Source organism: Xenopus tropicalis, chromosome 1 (assembly GCF_000004195.4).
Source record: "Xenopus tropicalis strain Nigerian chromosome 1, UCB_Xtro_10.0, whole genome shotgun sequence".
NCBI classification, from domain to species: Eukaryota; Metazoa; Chordata; class Amphibia; order Anura; family Pipidae; genus Xenopus; species Xenopus tropicalis.
The window spans coordinates 146,906,871-146,926,853 of NC_030677.2; positions in this window are offsets into that span (position 1 = coordinate 146,906,871).

Consider the following 19,983-nt stretch of genomic DNA (forward strand, 5'->3'; position numbering starts at 1 on the left):
TAGATTAAACAGACAGCTGTGTTGCAATGATACCAAACTGTGCAAAACTATTAGTTCCATGCAAGAAGCTGCCACTTTGCAGAGCGATTTGACTAAACTGGAAAGATGGGCAACAAATGGGCAAATGTGGTTTAGTGTTGATAAGTACAAAGTTATGCACCTTGGTAGAAATAATATAAATGCAAGTTATACAGTAAATGGCATTTTGTTTTGGGGGATCCTTAACTGAGTAGGATCTGGAGATGTTTGTAGATAACAAGTTTTCCAACTTCAGTGGTGTCAGTCAGTGGCTATTACAGCAGATAAAGCACTGCCTTGTATAAAAAGGGCATTGACTCAAGAGATAAAAACATAATTTTGCCTCTTCATAGGTCCCTGGTAAGGCCTCACCTTGAGTATGCAGTGCCGTTTTGGGCTCCAGTCCTTAAGAAGGATATTAATGAGCTGGAGAGAGTGCGGAGACGTGCAACTAAACTGGTAAAGGGGATGGAAGATTTAAATTACAGGTTAGACTGTCAAGGTTTTTTTTTTGCTAGAAAAAGGGCGCTTGTGAGGGGACATGGTTACTCTGTACAAGTACATTAAAGAACATTAAACCAGATTGATTAGAACAGGGGTCCCCAACCTTTTTTTTTTTTTTTACTGGAGAGCAACATTTAAATATAAAATAAGTAGGGGGCAAAATAAACATGAGAAATATTTCTAGTATGGGACCAGTAAGGGCTGTGATTAGTTATTTGGTAGCCCAATGGGGACTGGCAGTCTACAGGAGCCTTTGTTTGGCAGTACACATGGTCTTTATTCATCTAAAACTTGCCTTCAAATCAGGAATTAAAAAAGGGCACCTACTTTGAGGCCATTGGGAGCAACATCGAAGGGGGGTGGTGAGCAACATGTTGCTTATGAGCCACTGGATCACTGGATTAAAGGAATAGAACTTTAATTAGAAGCAGCATAGGGGGTACTTCATGGTGAGGGCAGTGAGGTTGGGGAATGCCCTTCCTAGTGATGTTTTGATGGCAGATTCTGTTAAAGGAACAGTAACACCAAAAAATGAAAGTGTATAAAAGTAACTAAAATATAATGTGCTGCTGCCCTGCACTGGTAAAAGTTGTGTGTTTACTTCAGAAAGTCTACTATAATTTATATAGATAAGCTGCTATGTAGTCATGGAGGCAGCCATTCAAAGGAGAAAAGGCACAGGCACATAGCAGATAACAGATAAAACACTATTGTATTTTACAGAACATATCTGTTATCTGCTATGTAACCTGTGCCTTTTCTCCTTTTTTCCAGCTTGAATGGCTGCCCCCATGACTACACAGCAGCTTATTATATAAATTATAGTAGTGTTACTGTAGCAAACACACCAGTTTTACCAGTGCAGGGCAACAGTGCATTATATTTTTATTACTTTAAAGCTCTTTCATTTTTTGGTGTTACTGTTCCTATAAGAGGGGCTTGGATGAGTTTTTGAACAAACATAGTATCCACGGCTATTGTGATACTAAAATCTATGATTAGTATACATATAAGTATATATATGAATGTATAGAGGTTGGTATGAGTGTGTGTATATATGTGCACTGGGGCTCATTTGGAGGGGTTTAACTTGCTGTTTCTCTTATTATGTTGCACAAGATCTCCTTTATGGTTAATCACTTAGACAAGTGCACTTTGTAGAGTTGTGCTGCATGGTGCAGAATAACTTATTTTCTTAAGTAGGTATTTGGGCATTAATTGGTAAGTCAGGTTAACATATTTATATTCTACTCTTGTAATAAGAGAATGTGGTTTTTAAAACATTAATAATACACTTTAAAAGTTGGCTTTCTTTTTTCCTTGCCTTTTTACATTTCATAAGTGAAGCCATAATAAGTAAGCACTTTATTCTGATCCCAAACTAATGACGGGGCCTTGTGATTGAAAAAAAAAGAGAAAAGGTCAGAATTCAAATCCTGCAGCACACTTACAGAAATAATACATCTGGCAATTATATGCTGGATTTAGGGAAAGCTTTCTGCCTTTAGTTGAAGTCACTACAGTTTGCCAAGCTACAATTTGATAAACTATGAATTTGGGTGTCAAAAATATATTATGTGCTTTGTCATGTATTTTCCAGATTTCCATTAAAGAAAAAAAAAGATACAATTGAAAAAGACACAACTGGAAAAATGATTTTTCAAATGGAATCTCAAAGCACCTGTTTCTTTGTATCTCCAGTGATTGAATGTTCTAACACTTTATCAGGGGATACATTTACCCCAAAAAGAGGGATCTGGACAAGTTATCAGAAGTAAGATATATGCTTACCACATTGTTTCTTTGAAGGAAATGGATTGCTAAGTGATCACGTTTCCCTTTATGCTTAATATGCTGGTACTGTGTGAAATAAAAGGAAACTAAAGAATATAAAAGCACTAAGAAGAAAAGACTTCAAAAGAAACATCTGGGCATCTATGTGATTTTACATAAAGTATAGTAAAAGCAATGCAAAAAAATGTTTGGAATGATTTTTTGGCTAAGCTTTATAAACGGCAAAAAATGCACCCAAAATAATAAAGCCAACTATGGGGGGTAATGCTACTGCTACTGCTCTAGTAGCCCATAGCATACAGTCAGCAGTATAATCTGGTTGTACCAAGACCTGGGCAAACTTATTTATGTAATTAACACATTATAGGTTATTGGTGGTCAATATGTTTTGCTTATCCATAAGTACTGCACTGTTTAATATCTATTACAGGTATGGGATCCATTATCTGGAAATCCGTTATCCAAAAACCTCCAAATTATGGGAAGGTCATCTCCCATAGACACCATTTTAATCAAATAAGTCACATTTTTAAAAAAAAAAAAAATCTTTTTCTCTTTAATAATGCAACAGTACCTTGTACTAAGATATAATTAATCCTTATTGAAGGCAAAACAATCCTATTGGGTTTATTTAATGTTTAAATTATTATTTTTTATATAATACCCCTTATTTAGAAAAGTCCATGCCCTGAACATTCTGGATAAGAGGTCCCTTACCTGTACCAGTAAAAAATTTGTTGTATCTGAGTATTTTAGTCAAGACCAATGTATAAGTCTCTATTTCATGGGGGTCTGACCAGTGGTATAACTAGATGTTACTGGGCCCCACAGCAAATTCAATTTAATGCCACAAAATATTGGTAAGTTGACTTATTCTACCAAGATATATAAAAATTTCTCTTTAACTAGGGCCTCACTGGGCCCCCTACACTCATGCCACCCCCGCTTCCCCTGAAGTTATGCCACTGAATCTGACTCAAACAAACCCACATAAGGTAATAATGTATGCCTGTGAATGTGACAGTCATCACTGCCTAAAGAGCTGAATGATTGTATTGGCTTTCCATGAGATATTGACTGGTTTATTTGCCTTATGGATTTGTCTAATGGGGACATTAAAAGGGTAGTTCATCTTACAATTTACTTTTGGTATTATGAAGACAAAGATATTGTAAGACAATTTGCAACTGGTCTTCATTTGTATTTTTTCTATTGCTTAATTACTCAATATTTTTGTTCAGTGGGTCTCTAATTTGGAATTTCAGCAGAATCCAATCAGATGTTTAGTTCTAACTGTATGATGAGGAAAAAAGTGCCTGCTGGTTGCTATGGTGCAAACTGTGTAAATCAGTTGCATTACCATTTATTTCATCAATGGCCAGTGTATTTTAGCATTTTAATTTTCCTGATGGGGTGTAACATGTGACATCAGGCACATTCAGGCAGGTCACTGTTACGCCTTTTTTAAAAATAGAATTTGATCTGTCAGCAACCTCAAGGTTTTTTTAATGTTTATTCAGTGATAATTTCTAACCTATTTGAATTAATCTGTGGTCAGCAGAAGGCGAATCCCCACAACTAGCAGCCAATGGCTTTACTGACTAATCTAGAGACCACTTACTGTATATAGTCTTAGACCAGTAAATATTTATATTTTAGTGGGGACTATGGGCATGACATTAAAGGCTTCTAGGATCACAATGTAGGCTAAAAGATACCTTTAATGAAGGCAGCAAGTTATGGCATGGTGGCCAAGGTAGTATGGTCTTATGTCACGTGGGTTTTGGTCAGGCCTGGGTTTCAAAATAAGCCCTGGCATTTCTAGGACCCAGAGACCCAAACAGCCCCCCACCAGCCCACTAAATAGTGACTGTCTATGGCATCTTACAGCAGCCTTTCTGGCATTTGCTAGAATATACAAGTTGCCAGTCTGGGTCTGGGCATGGTCAGTAAGGGAAAACTCCAGGTATAGAAGCAACAGAGAAAACACCCCTGAATTTGATCTATGCCATTCTAGCCTGATATTGCATAGCTATTACACTGTACTATGCGCAATTCAAGGGTATATTTTGGAATACAGTAGTTCATTAAAAGATACTGAGGCCAGAAAATCAGGGGTGGGTAAAATTAATCCTGAAATAAAAGTGCTACATCACTCATTTTTATTTTTAATAATAATTGTAATCAATGTAGGTGTGCTTGTTCGGTGCTAGTACTAAGATCTTAGTACAAGATATTGCCTTAAATATAGCACATATCTCTAATATCACAGTAGTGTTAGTGTGGTGAAGAAATGCCTGCATGCCTTGTAGTTGCATGTTCTTCCTTTGACCTAGACCCATACAACCCTGTTCGCCCTTCAGCACTTTTGGGTCTCTCTTTCGAAGAGTATTTTCCATCATTGTGCAGTTCTATTGATCTTCCCTCACATGACACACTTTTGCTATCCATCACCACTTTGACTTTGGCCTCCTGTCAGCCAACATTAGAACATTCAGGTCATACTGTGCTTATTGTCACTGTGTCCTTTTAGTGACCATACTCACAGCACCTGGCATAGTGTTTCTCAGTTAGAACTGCAACTTCTGTGATTGTATGCCATGCACTGTGTACCTGCAAATTTCACAGACAATTAGTAATAATACAAAAAATATTTTCAATTCTTTATTTCTGTCAGAAAACTGAAGGTAACATAAAGCACTACAGTATATAAACTATGAAAAGACTTTTTAATGGGACCTGTGCAGAAGCACAGAAGGATATAGTGGCTCTAAAATGATAACTTTAACTGCAAGGTCTGAGCATGAAATCCAACTTTGTTGATGTATGCTGTCTTTAGGTAAAGTTTCATATTTCTACATTTGTTTTCTAAGAAGAAGGGCAGAGTTACATAGACAGGGGCCTACCTGTAGACATTACAACTGTATGTTTATATGTTAGATATGTACCCTCTGTTGTACCACTCTGTGGAATATGTTGGTGTTTTATACATAAATATTATATAATAATAATGATAAGTTCATCACTGCAGGGCAAACACATTTATTTATCATCTGCTTGCAGATATACTTGACTTCTAAAAATATATATAAATGTGTCCTCAGACAAAAAGTGGTTAAATATTACAGCCCATTACAGAAATATCAAGCTTGCAAATGTCTATTTTTAAAATTCCATTACAGAAGACGTTCAGATTGACCATTGTTGAAAAGAACAAGCAGGGTTATTGATCCTATTCGTTCGAAACAAAGCTTTCCTTGAGGGAAAATTAATCTTGATTTCTACTAAAACATAAGTCAATAGACGTAGTGTTATATAAAAGCTGAGCTATGTGAATAAAATGAGCTAAATTTTTTTTTTTTGGGAAGTGCCAGTCTCTGCATGGATCACTAATGACAGATTTGACTTGAGACTTATTAATGCATCTCTGAAAATCCATACTTACAATTCTCCACTTTCTCAGCTGGGGGGTTACTGTTTATACATTTACATTCTCAACATCTCTGTGTGCAAGGGTAGGAAACAATTGCATGTGGTTTGTTTGACATAAAGGCAGCTGGGGCTTTAAGCCAGCATTCTGCATTGATCCCAGCCTTTGTTTGAATATTTATATGTTTAGTTTAAAAGACTTCCTTTCTATGTAAAATATTCTACAGCATGCAGTTGACGCACTTAAGGGGAATTACTACTAAAAATGATTTATGCTTATTTTGAAGCTGGAACAGTGTTTTACCATATCCAATTCTCTCTCTGCATATGAATTTATGATCTAAAAAGCTCTTTTTCCCCTTACTGCGGCAGAGAGCTATACCTGGATCACTTTTGGATCCTCCCCTTTATGCACAAAACATGGACAAAGGAACAGGTAATTACATTGATTTTTAAGAGACTGCAGACATGATATCAATACATGATTGGAGAACTTCAATATATATAAGCTGGAGGTAAAGATGTTAATTTCCAGCGTGCAGCCTGCGCTTTTCTGCTAGCAAGGGCAATAAAGGAGGAGAGGCAGAAAACCACTAAAAAAGATGAGATGTTGCAGAGCTGAGAGCATTTTCATAAATGCATCAAGATTAAGCCAGAACACTGTCTGCTTCAGGAAAAGCATAAAGGATTTTACTGCTAGTTTATCTTTCTTTGCCCAAGTGACTGGAAGTCGGTAACTGATATTTTTCAGTAGTGCCAGCGATAGTGAGTGTTTATCACTTTGATGAAAGTGTCAGAGACTCATGTACCAAACAGTGAACAACATTTCAGTCAAGCAAGTGAAGGCTCAGTGCGCAACTATTTATGGTGGAGGTGCCGCCACATTTCCAAATAACTCGTGTTCTGTCTAAGTAATTCCCAATAAAATGTTGATACAATATTAAATCGAAAGCTCTTTGGGGCAAGATGCTCCTTCCTACTACATCTCTTAATACTAAACACTAAACACATTCACTAACCGTCTGGTTTTTTTTTTCTGATTTGGATTTTTAACACTAAAATTCATAGAAAAAAAAGTCTGGACTTTTCCGAGATTTGCTATATGTAAAAACAGCAAAAATACTTGCCGAGGTCATGTAGAAGACAATGGCAGATGTTCCTTTCCTTCCCAGGAGCATCCTTCTTTTGCTCCAAAACTTTAAAGGTTTTGGATTTTTTATGCTGGTTTTTTTGTGCAACAGTTAGGAAAAGTCCCGCACGGACTTAATTTCAGATATTTTAGTAAATACCTGACATTCATGGAAACAAGCTTCTTTATATTTTAGAATTATAAAAATGAAAAAAAAAAAAAGTAAATCTGCCACTCAGGGGCCAATTTATCAAAATGTGAGATAAGAGTTCACCATAGAAAAACGTTCTCACTTTCTATTCATTTCTATGGGATTTTAAGATGCGTAATTTAACAATGGGTGAAAGTTACGGTTCACTAGTTGATAAACACACTTTTAAAAATCCCATAGAAATGAATAGTTAGTGGGTGAGTTTTTCTTTGGTGAACTATAATCTCACATTTTAATAAATCTGCCCCAAAATCTTTGACATCCTTTCATGTTTACTTATTTAGCGGTTCTCTCACCTATCTGCACCACTAAAGGATAGTGGGGGCTTAGATTTTTTAAAAAAATTCTAACTGCAAATAATGTTTATTAAATTAATTTCACAAATAGTTTTTTTAAAAAATATTTTTGCTAACAGTCATTTATATAATTAATGATGAATCTGTGACTTTCTCCTGAATTTTTTTCCTCCTGCAAAAAAACATAAACCCCTTGCCATTCAACGCTGACACATTTCATGTTTACTGGCTGATTCCAGCATAAGCCAGCACTATGTAATGCAGTACTAACAAATCGCATGGTTGAGTTGTTCTTAGTAGCAAAAAAGTTAGAAAAGTAGAGGAACCACGCGATTAAACCATGCACATTTTTTTATAAATAATACTCAACCCTGTTTGGCAAAATTACTCATTATAAGGGATCGGTCACTAATATAAAACATGTTTAATAAATTAGATTCACAGACAGTTTATATTATTATTGTCATGCAGATGTAATGATGTATTTGTTGTGCAAACGTACTTGTTTTTGCAGCTGCAACCAACACACACAAGCACCACGCACATGCTGTGAGTCACTGACAGATTTTACCTGTCTAACTGGCTTGTTCCAGCAATTTGCTGACAAACAGAATGACTAATTTGTTTATGGTAGGATAATATGTTTAGGTGAGCTGGCACAGTGCAGAAGCATTTATATCTCCAAATATGAAAAAAAATTACTGTAATAAAATAAAACTTATGCCAAACCTTGACATCAGTGCTCAGTGTTCATCAGCCTGCTCTGAGACACAGAGACTGTCCTTCTTGCATAGCTGCCTACCCTCTCCTTGGCCCATTATCTGTTCTCTGGTTACTGCTCTGGTGCTGCACGTATCACCATTAGATGTTACAGCTAGTGTGCGTTTAATAGAGAGGATGCTCTTTATCAATCTAGAGCTACCATTCAACCTTCTGAAAACTTTTCAATAGCATACCAAGAACAGTGATTCTCTAGCATCCAGTTATTCAGGGTAGACATAACAATGACTCAGGGACCTACCTGCATTAACTACACATACCTAAAGCAATAAATGTATTGAGGTGTGATATATTTAAGGGCCTGGCACAGCATCTTAGATGTAAACGTAATTGGTAGTATTATTAGAATCATCACTAACATAAAAAAGAATCTGAAGTACACTCTCTCAGTTACTTTCACATAAATGATTCTTCTTGGTTTTCTCATGCTATTGTGACAAGTAATATAGTTATTTGCAGTTTTCAGTCCCAGCCTCTGGTGTCAGTCTGGGCCTCCTAGTGCCGACTAGAGAATCTACACCCAGAGCAACCATAGGCAATTTTAAAACATGCTCTAATACAAATTGGCCGAAATATGGCCTGTGGTAGGGTAGACCTTGGCCACTCCAAATGCCTATAGTGATAAGAGCAGGAAGCGTCTACTCTGTAAAAAAACCCTAGGAATAAGCTTGGGGTATTTTGTCAAATATCCATACATTTCCTAGCATCCTGTGGCAGTTATATTCTAAGTGCTCTTTTTGGGGTTCTCATACTAAAATGCAAGAAATCAGGGACCCACCAACACATTAGTAATTATGTGACAAAAAATTATTTTCTTGCTAATTATTTCCTCATTTATAATGGAAATAATGTGCCTTATTTGCATCAAATACTATTATGTGTAATGTATAGAGTTGCTAAATGGCAAGTATGTATTTGTTTATTATAAATTAATTTTCTTTGTTTATTATCATTTCATTAACTGGCCATTGTCATGACAGAGGTATTTAATAACAACAGCTAATGGTCAGAAATAGGTGGTACCCTATCTACTGGGAATGCCAGGAATGATGTGTATACTCTCTATAATGAAACATTTGAAGGGAATGTAAGTGGAAGCTAAATCCTACATAGAATTTGGTCATAGACACAGTAACAATACTTTTAGTGACATTTTACTAATTATGTGTTAGAATTCTCTTCTGGCAGTGAATGATTTATGGATAATAATTTTCTGATAATCCTCTGGAAGCAGAAGGGTTAATGTCTTTTCCATCAGTCAAATGTAATAAAAGAAGCTGCAATTTAATATAAAAGAGAACAGCAGAACCAGGACATTAAAATTATAATTAAAATCCTCATTATTAAACTGAAATGGAAATGCAGGAGAGGTATAAGAATTTAAGGCATAATTAGCAAGATCAGAAGAGAGCGGGAAAAAAATGAAGGCAGTAAGTCAGAACAAGAGAGCAAGAAATGTGACAGGAGTGCCACTAATGGCTGAGGGACAGTGTCCAGCACATGGAGGGCAGCAGAGGGGAAGGCAGGAGGCCAGAACTTTCATTTATTTAACTAAAAGAAAATCCACTAAGCATGAAAGCTGGGAATATGAGCAAAGTAGTTTGAGATCAGTGTAAACGTGAGAAAAATATTTACCTACTGAGAAGTTGGCAGGTGAGTGCGACCAGCCAGTCCCACCCACAGAGATGGATTTAGAGCAAGTTCTGCAGATGTGATTTAAATAAATAAAAAAAAAGAACATGACCTATTTGATGGCAAGTATTTCACACTCAGATCCAGTTAAGAAATGCTATGCTTCTGCATGAAAGAGACTCAGTAATCACTGTTGAAGAAAGGAAGACCTGTTAGAGGGTTCTCAGCCCTCCATAGAAAACCATGTTTGGATTCTGTGACATTGGTACTATAACATTTGTACACAGGGCTGTTTTGATAAATGGGCAAAAGGGAAATTTGCCCAGTTTTATTTTACTTTATTTTCTACTGGAACAATCTTTAGTAGGGATGTTTTTCTCTTGTAGTAGAGGCCTGTGTTTTGTCTTCCAGCATTGAACACTAATTAAGGGGATATCTTTTTTGTCTTATATTCAGTATAATTTATTAAGTTCAGCTGCCCGAGGGCAATCCTACCATACATTTATTCAACTGCAGGGGTCCACCAATAAGATTTTGGGTCAGGCCCTCTATTATTATTATTATTATTAACATTTATTTATAAAGCGCCAACATATTCCGCAGCGCTGTACAATAGGTGCCCTCTAATACATTGAAGCAGTTTGCACAGACTGCAATACAGACACACAGACTGCTGACTGGAGGCAACACAAAAGTGACTGTAGTTGGTTCAATGACATTATAGCTGATCCATTGGTAAACATCATGTTTTGTTTAAAATTTTGGCTAAACTGTGAATATTTAGTAGCAATGCATTGCTGTGTCCATATCCCTTATCACCACCATGACAGCATGGTAGGGAACTTGTTCAACAGTTAAAACTTTCAAAAGGCTTTATTCATTGTTGTTTCATGCATCCATACTCTGGCTCTGAAATGCAAACTATATCCACCACATGTGGCAGCATCCTGCCCAACAGAATGGTTCCAGGTGTAGGCAAGGAAGAAGGCTGATGCCAGAATAGGGTTGATTCTCAGCCTGTGTATTTCTGCCTTAGGCTGGTGCCACAGTGTGTCTGCACCCAGAGGTGCTGCATTGGCCTGGTTCAGACACACAAAGTGGATTTGGCAACAAAGTATGCGAGCATGCATTTTCGCAATGAAATCTGAACCACGTGTCTGAACCACGAGTGCAGACAGTGGCTTAATGCTGTGTGTGCCACTGGCCTTACTACACCTTACTACCTTGTTTATGAGGTAAAACAATTGTATTCTGATCAGCATATGTGTTATCAGATATGCAAAGTGAGCCCTACAGGCATTCTAGCCATTCCGGCAAATGCCAGAGGGGCTGCTGTAAGACAGTTACTATTTATTGAGCTGATGGGGTCTGTTTTTGCCTCTGTGTACTTGAAATGCCTATTTTGAATCCCAGTCCAGGCCTACCTTATAATCATTTTGTCTTAGCTCTTAAGGTGGCCATACACGTTCAGATTTTAGCCGCCTACTGACAAATGTCGATTGTACTTTTAAATGCAATGATCTAAAACATTCAGACTAAAATTGTAGGATAAAGTCCTAAAAATAACAGATCAGAGGATGTTATGAGCATGAAATAGTTGGTAGGCACCAATCGTACAAAAGTGACTTCCTGGAAATGCATTGTAGGTCACCCAAGGATATCACAATACATGCACGGATTTTATTGTTATCCAACCAAAACTTTCTAACCTGGTGATTGACTAAACGACCGATCACCATGGTACTAAAATTATTGGGACTATGTTCAGAGGTGCATCTAAAAAGAAGTTATTACTGGGTTTTTCATGCTATCTTGTGGCTTCCTGTCACATGCCCATAAATTGGTTTTCTAAGTGCAATATGTACACCGGAGTAAAACTTGCACAATTAGCTTTATTTGGTTCGAGGACATTATCCAAACAGCTCATCACATACTCCTTCTCAGAATTAAGAAGTTCTATTTAATGTGCAATTGCTTATGGCGTGTTTTTTGTTATTATTTGTTAGGTGACTGGCCCTGTCATACACGTTTGATACATCATGGAAACCTTGAGTTAATGAAACATTTACCATCTCGAGAAAACCAGTTTGGCCTGGACTGTTTGTAGAAAAAGGTATTTGTCAAAACAGAATAGTAATTACATTAACTGCAATTTGCAAGTGAAATAGCGGTGTGATCATTTCTTGGCTAATGAATTGTGAATTGTATATAAAATTAGCAACTTCCTAGGAAATTGCTATAAATTATTTGAAAAAGCATCCTTTTTAAATACAGGTAAAATCCTTTGCATTACATCTGCTGGGTTTTTTTTTTTTTGGCTGTCCATCAAAAACAAGGAGATGGAGAAAAAAAAATCATGGCCCGCTGAGAGCAGTGTAATTTAGACCCCGTGTGAAACTTCATTCGGGTCGGGATAATTAGCACTGACACACTCCTGCTTAATTAGCCTGAGGACAGCAACATTACTCTCTCAGCATAAGCTCACACTGGCAATTATAACGGGGTTCTCCCACAATGAAAAGAATTTAGACGCATTCTAACGCTGGGAGAATGAGCACTTTTCCATTTAATAATTAATATGAAGCACTGGCCATGCCAAGTGAAGGCAACACGGCTAAACTTTAACCATGATTAAAGGGTCAATAATGGGGGCTTGCTTTGGAAATGCTCTTTAGCACAATTTATGTATAGTAAATAAAACCATAGCTTTTTGGTGTACACTGATATAAGAGCTGATGCTCTCATAGGTATGTATGTATGTTATGTATAGATGGATATTTTAATTTATAAAGCCCCATATGTGTACTTAGTGTTAAACAGTAGAAAAATACATTAACAGAAACAAACAGGTTCAATACAACAATATAATAAAAGATACATACAAAATACAGTTACAGTCACCTGTGCAAATGTTAAAGAAACAAGAGGAAGGAAGCCCCTGCCCTGTAGAGCTTACAGTCTAAGCACACCTACCTAATGTACACATAGCTGTAGAAACATACTGCTCTTCTGTGGCCTGCATTAGGATAAAGGCCCGCACAGGAGCTCTGTATGTTCTATGGTAAATGTTAAATACAAGGCACTCTAGTGCCCAACAATGCTTCGCTCTACTATTGTATTATATTTTTAACCTTTTACATGGGGCAGAGAGCAGCTTGCACCACAAATCTCACAGTGAAAGTTCTTGTGGTATTGGTAACTAAGCCCCAAGCAGTTTATGTTATCCTGAGAGGAACATGGCTGATGAGATTGAAGTCATATGAATATGAGTAAAAGCAATTATTAGTTATTGTTATTGATGTGTGTATTTCTGTTCAATAGAAGGGTATATATAGATCATAGATGCTTGCATAACTTTTTTATATTGTTATCATACAGATACTGTTGGTTATTGACTGTGCGGCTGTGTATTGCCTTGTAGTTATTGGCCATGGTCTAAGGTTTTCTGGTGGGCCCCTGGCATCCCAGTCCGACACTGAACAGGACCAATTCCTAGTCCTTTTTACTTTATTTACCTTTTGCCTCTGGGCCTGCTGTGTCTGTTACACCTGTGGTGTCTGATGACAGTAACTAATCTGGCCTCAGCAGAGTGTGTCTGTGACGTGAAACAAATTTTCCAAGAAACATTTCTTTAGAGAAGCAAACAAGTCTACAAATGAAAGATACGGAAGTACTTTTTATTTACTTTTAAAAATTAAATAAAACTTCTTTGAGTCAAATCACTTCTTTTCCAGTCCAGTAAGTCTATATGCTGTGAAGGCCAAAGTTTAAATTCCCTTATGGAAACAAATACAGTTTTATAACCTTTGAGAAATGGTGCTACTAAGGTCAGTCACATTTCTGACTGACAGGTTATAAGTCTTCTTCTACAGGACAGTTCAAGTGAATCATTTCAAAGGCTTCCCAGTGGCTACAGACAGAATTTTATTTTCCCACCCATAAAATTTAGAGCAGTTGATCCCTGAGGTGCTGGAAGATAATTATCTGGGCTGGATTAGTCTGCCCTTACAAAGTCAGGTGCCGTTACTAACACTGTGTTATGTATACTCTGAATAAACAGAGGCTTAAAACCCTTTAGATCCAGGGAGGTATGACATTTCAATAAACCACAGAGCAAACACAAAAGCAGACAAACCCAGACTGTGCTAGAATAGCATGATTTAAAAGGCAAATAGGAGACTGCATGCACATTCCTGACTATCAATCATTTTCCTATTTAAATGGCAAGGCTGCTGTTTTCTTTCTATCAGCACAGTATAAAGTAAAGCTTGGTAAAAACAATAATTCATCCACCCTGTGTACAAAATAAAGGGGGAATTTGTACAGTTGGCTGGCTGTGGTCTCTGTTGTTTTCAAGCATGTTGCATGCTGAGTTTAGCCTGGTATGTATTTGCCAGTGTTGCCATTAAACGGGGAACCATCCTCCTGTAGTCACCCCCGCCACTCCCACTGTCACTATTGTATAAAGTCAGTGTCAAACATTAAACCACCCTCCCATAACATTTGGGGCATAATATGGCACTAAAAAAAGACAAAAAAGTTTATCCCCTGTCACCCCCAGTGGGCCAAGGGGAGTTAATTTTGAAAAAAATAATTTGGAAATCTGAATGGAATTATGAATACTATGCCAGTAGCAAGCAACATTGTTCCCCCCTATACAAACAATTGGCCTTTATTTTTCTTGCTTTAAGTGGAGGTGGAATTCTGCCCCCTTAATTTCTTTGACCACAGTCCATGATTGGGTCCAAATCTGTAAAAGATTTTTTAGTTGTCTGTAATCAAAATGAATATCAATCAAATGTCACACAGTAAGCATGACATTGTAACATTTAGGTCTGCGCCCAAACTCTAATGCTAAGGGGTGTATTCATTAACATTGGTTGATGATGTTTCCCATAGCAACCAAAGAGCAATTAGATTTGAACTGTCAACTACAAGTTAAAAAACAAAAGCAAAAATCTGATTAGTTGCTATAGGCAACATTACGCCCCTTAGACAGCAGAAAGTCACGCAGATTAGCAGGCCAAATTGCTAAAAGCTGTCCATACATCTGCTTGTTTGGTAAGGTCACCAAATGAGCAGATCTTTTGCCGATATGCCCACCAAAGTTGGGGTGATAGTGAGATGAAACAAAAAAAGGACACTTAAAATGAATAAAATATGTTAAAGCTAGCTGCTATTAAAAGATATCCGCTTCTATGTTGCCTGTTTATTGTGGTAGTTACCTGTTACCACTTTTCCATTTAAGAACAACTGCAAATTCTTTCCAAATAGCACATCATACTAAAATTCACAGGTGGCCTACCTCATTGTAATTGAGTGTAAACTGCCCATGTGTGAATGCCCTCAAGCCAGTGTAAAACAGAACAGGACATTACCCCCAGAGATCATGACTTTTTTCTGCAACCAGTTAAATAGCACATAGTTTTCAAATACCTTGACCTCTGTAAATATATGCAAACCTATTTATGCATGTTACTGACTACTTTTTCACATGGAAGCAACATGTCCTTTGGCCATAGTTTCCCACTGACCCTCACCCTGTTAGCACTCCCTACATCACACACCACTGAGAAATACCTTGCAGCCATTTCAAACTTTGCATTACTTGGAGGCTGTAAAATCTAAACTGCCCCTCAGTGAACACTCATCTTTCTGTAATTATGCACACATAGATTCACTAAGCCGTCATTGTACCCTTTCTGTCAGAATACGCACACACTCCCCATCTCAGTCAATAAATCCTTTTTTCTTTTATCGTACAATGTGTTTATCATTTGGTCTAGAAACACATACAGATTCCTAGCAGAACTGACACAGATGTCTGTGGGTTTATGGGCAAAGCTGTCAAACAGCAGATGTCAGACAGAGTCTTATACACTTTTACATTTATTTCCAGGGCTGGTTTATTTTGTTAATTCTGTCATTAGGCATGAAGGTCATTTATGGCGTTGGCCCAGCAGTTACACACACCTGACTTACACATGGGCACAGTTTCCTTAACTGATTTGTTGTCTGAATGCCATCTCAACTCTGGAGTCAAGGTTTGTCCATAAATTAAGTTCTGTGTAGATTTCCGATTTGGCTGAATTCCTTATGCAATCCCATGAATGTTCAACTCTGCCACCCGTTTAGCTTACATTTACAAGACTTTGGCTCAAAAGCTACCGAAAAAAATCACTATTAGACTTTCTGTCTCAGTTTCAACTGAGATGTGCGAGTCAAATAAAATGATTTACTGTGTATGCATAGTATATGTTCCTCATCAAACTCACTGAATTCCTGCATCCCAGCTCTAACGCCAATGGCACACCTGAAGGAAGATTTATCAACATGTGGATTTTCATGGTTTTAGAGGTTTTTGAAAACACAAATTAACTCTTTTCCACTAAAACCATGTCTAGTTATTTATTAAAAGATTTAAATTAAAAAAGCAAGAACAAATTAAAATGCAGAATTAAAATGAAAACAACAAAAACAATATTTTTTATGGTTTTTATGAATTTTCATGGGCTTACAACAGGATGTAAAAATATGCAAGCCACTTATACGCACTAGGCAAATCCATAATGGAGAAAGACAATGGAGTCCTTGTAGGTAATAAACTTGGCTGTAGCAAGCAATGCCAGGCAGCAGCTGCAAGGGCAAACAAGGTTTTGAGCTGTATTAAAAGGGGCATAGCTGTAATTTAATCCCTATCAATAGCTGGTAAGGCCCCATCTAGAATATGCTGTTCAGTTTGGTCTCCAGTGCTCATACGGGACATTATTGAGTTAGAGAGGGTCCAGAGAAGGGCAACTAGGCTGGTAATGGGTATGGAAAGTCTCAGTTATGAAGAAAGACTGGCCAAGTTGGGTCTGTTTACACTGGAGAAGAGGTGCTTAAGAGGTGACATGATAACTATGTATAAATATATAAGGGGATCATATAATAACCTTTCTAATGTCTTATTTACCAGTAGGTCCTTCGAACAGACACAAGGGCACCCACTCCGTTTAGAAGGGAAGTTCCGTTTAAATATTTGGAAAGGATTTTTTTTACTGAGAGAGAGAGCTGTGAAGTTGTGGAATTCCCTCCCTGAACCAGTTGTACTGGATGATACATTATATAGCTTCAAAAAGGGGTTTGGATGGCAGGGGAATACAGGGTTATGGGAGATAGCTCTTAGTACAAGTTTATCCAGGGTCTGGTCCGCCTGCTATCCTCTGGATCAACTAGTAGTTAGGCAGGTTATATATAGGCATTATGGTTGAACTTGATGGATGTATGTCTTTTTTTCAACCTAACTTGCTATATTACTATGTAAATGTAAGAAAAAACTCTAAAAAAACTCTAAAACCACAAATGAAATAAAGATTATTACAATTTCCCTAGGACACTAACTGACCTTTTATATATTTCTTGTAGTTGATCAGTGCATGGGGCATTAAAAACTATCAGGTCTCCTCAATTTAGAAGCAGCAGCTGGGCGGCATGGTGCCTTTAATTCCTGCCACCCTAGGCCTGGGCCTTTGTGGCCTTGCCACAAATCTGGGCCTGACTACAAATTATCTAAAAAGTACTTATAGCCCACTAGCATCAGAGCAAAGGCAAAGGAAGAGGCATGTCAATCTACAAGAAAGATTCACATGGAATATACCTAGGCACTGCCATACCAAACGTGGAAAATACAGTAATAAAGCAACAAATATTGGGCCATAAAGATCTAGGTAGCTCCATACATACTCCAATGAGCCCCAAAGTTTTTTATAAGAATTCCAGTCATCTGGTTTGGTAAGTAAAAAGGCTAAAAAATTAGAAATCCTTAAATCCAGCACTAGAATGATCTTATTGTAACTACTTTTAGAGCTAAACTACACAGAAGATTTTGTAGAATGATGTCGGATTGACAGATTGCATCCTATAAATCGAATGTAGTTGCATGGGTTAAAAAATAATGGGGATGATGGAAAAATCTGATGTTTAAAATTAAACATCCAACACGACACGCCTGTTGGCATGTAAACGTCAATTTCAGCACGTCAATGTGTCATTTCTGGGGCGGCAACAAGGACAGTGCCAGAAACAGCATCTGTGTGTTATCCATTAGATGCAAGTCGGGAGTGTGTGAAAGCTAGTATCAAGGAGCTTGTAAAGATACAAGTAGCTTTGTGAATGGAACTCCCCATACCTGTCAGCTCCCCTAAATTTCCTAGGAGTATCTTGTTTTGGACCACCAGACTCCTGTCACTCTATGGCAATTACCCCAATTTTTTCCATTTTCCCTGCATCAATTAGATTTGTGAAGGGCCTGTGTGCGTATGGAGTGATGTTATTCAGGGACTCCCAATAGACCACTCCCACATTTTTCATGTGCACAGCCACCTTTAGTTGACATCTCTGTATTTTGTGCCATTTGTACACTTTGCACTTGAACGTTTAGTTGTAAATGAGCCCTCATCTGTGACATACTGTGATGTACAAGATTTCCTATAGGTGGAACCTGCTAAAGCAATGGTCATGTAGTAGGCCATTCAGATTCTTAGGAATTGACTGGGTCTTGTATTCCGAAGACTAAGAAACTACCTGTAAATTCACATTTCTATTGCCCCAAAACATCATTTGCTTTTTTAAACTGTCAGTATTCTCTCTGGCTGCTTTCTGTAGATGTTGATATGAGAGCTAAATGAAAATGAACAGAAAATCAATATATCCTTGAGAAAGGAATATCCCCATGTAAGGCTGGGACATGCAGTCCATTTATTTCTGGAAACTACAGCTTCTTATCAAATAATTTAGTCTTTATAAATATATTAATACATAATGCGGGTGATTTATTACAGATTTTTTTTCCAGTAATCTTTTCCAAAATTCATTTTTTTATGTTCTAAAACTCCCAGTATTAAAAATATGGTTCAAAAACTCGAATATTCGATATCTATTAAGTTAAAAAAAGTGATAAAATTCTAATGTAAAACATCGGCATCTAAAAGCTTGCGAGTTCATGTCCATGGCAGTTGTCCTAGGCAAATTTCAAGCTATTTTTTCAATTTCCAAGTAAACTTGGTATTTGAGTTTTTTTATTTGATCAAGTTTTATTAAAAAATAAATAAGCAAATAGTCCAATATATGTAAGTTATGGTATTGTTCCCAAGCCACCTTTGCACTGGGATAATTTAAATATGAACTTTTTAAGTGAGCCCTGTAGCATAGCTTCCAAAGTGCTGAAACACCTCCAATCAGTGTGTTTTTACCCACAATACACTTTTTTTCATAGAATTCCAGTGTAACAGCAGCGGCCTGCTTAACAGCTGTTGGAAAGAAGATACAGGCCCTGTGTGCTGCCTGTTCTACAGCAAGCAAAATGGCAGCTTCCATTCATGTTTAGAAATGTAATTATGCAGAGGTCAGATACCCTTTTCATGCCCAGCTTTTTTCTGTTTAAGGCAAAAAAAGCAATAAAATAAAAATGTGAAACAGAGAGTGACCAGTGACCCGTAGCAAAAGTGTAGGGAACAAGGGGCATGACAGAGCCGTAGGGGAAGCCATGCCCAGTTAGAAAGGGATTGGTGCCTTCGAATGTGGCAGGCAGGGGATATAAATAGGTAGAGTGGAGTTTCCCGCTTCCAGTTCCATTTTAGGCAGTGCAGGAAAACGCCCACCCTCCCTCCCTATTCAGGTGAGTTGGTATTGGAGTTTTGTTGGCAGGGTGGTTGAGTCCAGGAACCAATGGTTACACGGTGATTGATGGTTGGCACACCTGGCACCTCAGGGGTAAGCAGGTATCAGTAAGTGATTGTGTTGAGAGGTAGATGGTTCCGGGCTAGGATGGCAGCTGGCAGCGCTAATGGCGTTGAGCAGTTATTGGATTGTTGCGGTTGTTTGTTATACAAACGTTCAAGTTATGTTTATCATATGTTCATGTTATGTTTTGATATGTTATCATATGTTCATGTATGTTCATGGTATGTTTTAAATTAAAACTTAAGCTGTTTAATAAATGTTCTGCAGCCCTTTTCATCAAAACCGGTGTATGTGTAATTTGTTTGGGATGTGAGGGATAGGTAGGGGGTGTGGTAGGTTGCTAAGAGGCGGGGCAAGTCCCAACGGTGCGTATGTCATGAAATAGATAAATGAAATAGACTGGCCTGTGCCACAGACTTTAACTTCAAAGAAGTTTTCAAAATTTTGTGGTAAATAATACCATGGAC